Genomic DNA, 2,372 nt, shown 5'->3' with positions numbered 1-2,372 from the left:
GGACATTTTCATGGACTTAGAACTGTAAATTGGGAACTAATAATTCCCCATTATAAAAGCCAATTCATTTCTGGTGTACTGCATTCTGGCAGCATTAGCAAACTGGAAAAAACATTGACTTAAGAAGAAATAGAAGTCCTCAACAAGCCAATCATAAGTAAAGAAACTTAATCAGTTATCAACCACCACCCCACCAAAAAAAAATAAAATAAAATTTCAGGACCAGAAGGCTTCACATATGAATTCTACCAAGCAATCAAGAATGAATTAGTACCAACTCTGTTCAAACTCTTTAAAAAAATTGAAGAGGAGGGAGACCTGTCTAACTCATTAAATGAACACAACATCACCCTAATACCAAAGGCATACAAGGATACTAAAAGAAAAGAAAATTAAAGACCAATCCCTTTAATGCATATAGATGCAAAAATCCTTAACAAAACACTTGCAAACAGAATCCAGCAGCACATTCAAAGAATTATACACTGTGACCAAGTGGGATTTATTCCAGGTATGCAAGGGTGGTTCAATTCAAGAAAATTAATTAATGTAATACACCACATCAATAAATCAAAGGGGGAAAACCACATGACCATCTTGATTGATGCAGAAAAGACATTTGACAAAATTGAACATCCTTTCTTGATGAAAACACTTCAAAAGATAGGAATAGAAGGAAACTTCCTCAACATGATGAAGGCAATGTATGAAAAACCCACAGCTGACATTATCCTCAATGGCAAAAGCTTTCCCTCTAAGATCAGGAACAAGACAAGAAATGCCTACTGTCACTATGGTTATTCAACATTGTTCTGGAAATTCTAGCTAGAGCAATTAGGCAAGAAAAATAAATTAAAGGCATCCAAATTGGAAAAAAAGAAGTAAAACTTCCACTGTTTGGAGATGACATGATCCTATATGAAGAAAATCCACTGTTTTAGTTTGCTAACGCTGCAGAATGTGTGGGGAGCCGCTTTCCGGGTTAGGGCCTAGTGGACACGCCGCGACCTGCTCCAGAGTAGCCCCCGCCCATCGTTTGAGCCAAGATGGCGCCCGTATCCTGCTTCCGCATATGACGCATGAGGCAGCGGTTGCTGCTAGCCTATTGTACACGCTTGCGTACTGTCAACACATTGGTTGTAACTATTGTATATAAGAAATTACCCGGGCTAGCCTCGGGGAGACAGCCCACAGGGAGCCGTGCCTGACGGCCGCATAGAGGTTGTTCTCCCACGGGGTATAGGGCCTCGTGTGGAATATGTAACAGAGAAAATTTTCTTCCTGGCTCCAGTAAAAGGCTTGCATTCACTGCCATTGCGTACCTCAAGTGTCAGTTTGTCTGCGTCTCTCCCTCTTTCCCTCTGTTCTCCTTGCCGGCCGAGGACAGGACGCGCGGGACCGAGCGAGAAGGCGCCGGACAAGTGGTGGCCCGTACGGGGATCGAACCCGCGACCTTGGCGTTATCAGCACCAAGCTCTAACCAACTGAGCTAACCGTACGGGGCACATACCTTTCGCCTCGCTCCTTTTTCACTGCAGCGGACTTCCCGCGCCTGATCAGCGCGAGAAGGTGAGTGTTTCTTTTACGTGAGAGTCAGGGCCCGTGGGTTTTCAGGTGACCCCGGGGGACTCGGAAGAGCTCTCCGAGTGACTGAAGTATAGTGCCGACTGCAATCATGGGGCAGTCCGGAAGTTCACCTCTCTTAGCTCCCTTAAAGAACCTTTTGAAACAACGGGGTATCTCGGTCAGGAAAAGCTCCCTTCAGCGTTTTCTTGATGATGTTGATACTTTTGCCCCTTGGTTTGCCTGCACCGGCAGCCTTAGCCTACCCTCTTGGATGAAGCTCGGTCGCGACATAGACCGAGCGCGCCAGACGGGCGTGTGTATGGACCCGATTCTAGTACCCATATGGGAGACCGTCCGTGCGGTCCTTGAACTAGAATCGGCTGCCGGCCTAAGCCCGTCCTCTGCCTTGCAAGAAGCACGGTGCGCGCTCCAAGAAACCCAGTCAGTTTCGTCAGCGGACGGCTCCTATAAGGGCAAACCGCCGGAGTCCAGTGACTCTGACTCAGAGTCAGATAGCGATACCGACGAGGAGGCGGAAGCATCCCCGCTAATTGAGTGGGAGGAGCCTCCCGCCACACCCGTGCGGCCTTCCGCCCCGCCAATGTCTACCGCTGCACCCCCAGGGACACCCCGGCTCCCAACTGACGCCTTGGGCGGTCCCACCAAAGGACCTCGCCGAGAGCTCCCTCTAGTGGCCATGCCCAGTAAATGTAATTATCCTTTGCTGCCAGACCCGGAAACCCCGATGGGCCGGTCAGGGGAGGGGCAACCTTTGCCGTACCCCCCGCCCGAGTACAAAGGCCCTG

General features: G+C 48.9%; 1 non-coding gene across 1 annotated transcript; it reads right to left on the bottom strand.

The window, feature by feature from the left end:
• Positions 1 to 1,425: 1,425 nt before the first annotated feature.
• On the bottom strand, positions 1,426 to 1,504 carry TRNAI-GAU. Its single transcript has one exon. It is a non-coding gene; the product is annotated as a tRNA-Ile (tRNA).
• Between the last annotated feature and the right edge of the window lie 868 nt (positions 1,505 to 2,372).

Source organism: Choloepus didactylus, chromosome 6, assembly GCF_015220235.1.
Source record: "Choloepus didactylus isolate mChoDid1 chromosome 6, mChoDid1.pri, whole genome shotgun sequence".
Classification (NCBI taxonomy): domain Eukaryota; kingdom Metazoa; phylum Chordata; class Mammalia; order Pilosa; family Megalonychidae; genus Choloepus; species Choloepus didactylus.
The sequence above is the reverse complement of the archived record's forward strand: the minus strand, read 5'-3'. Positions and strand labels throughout refer to the sequence as shown.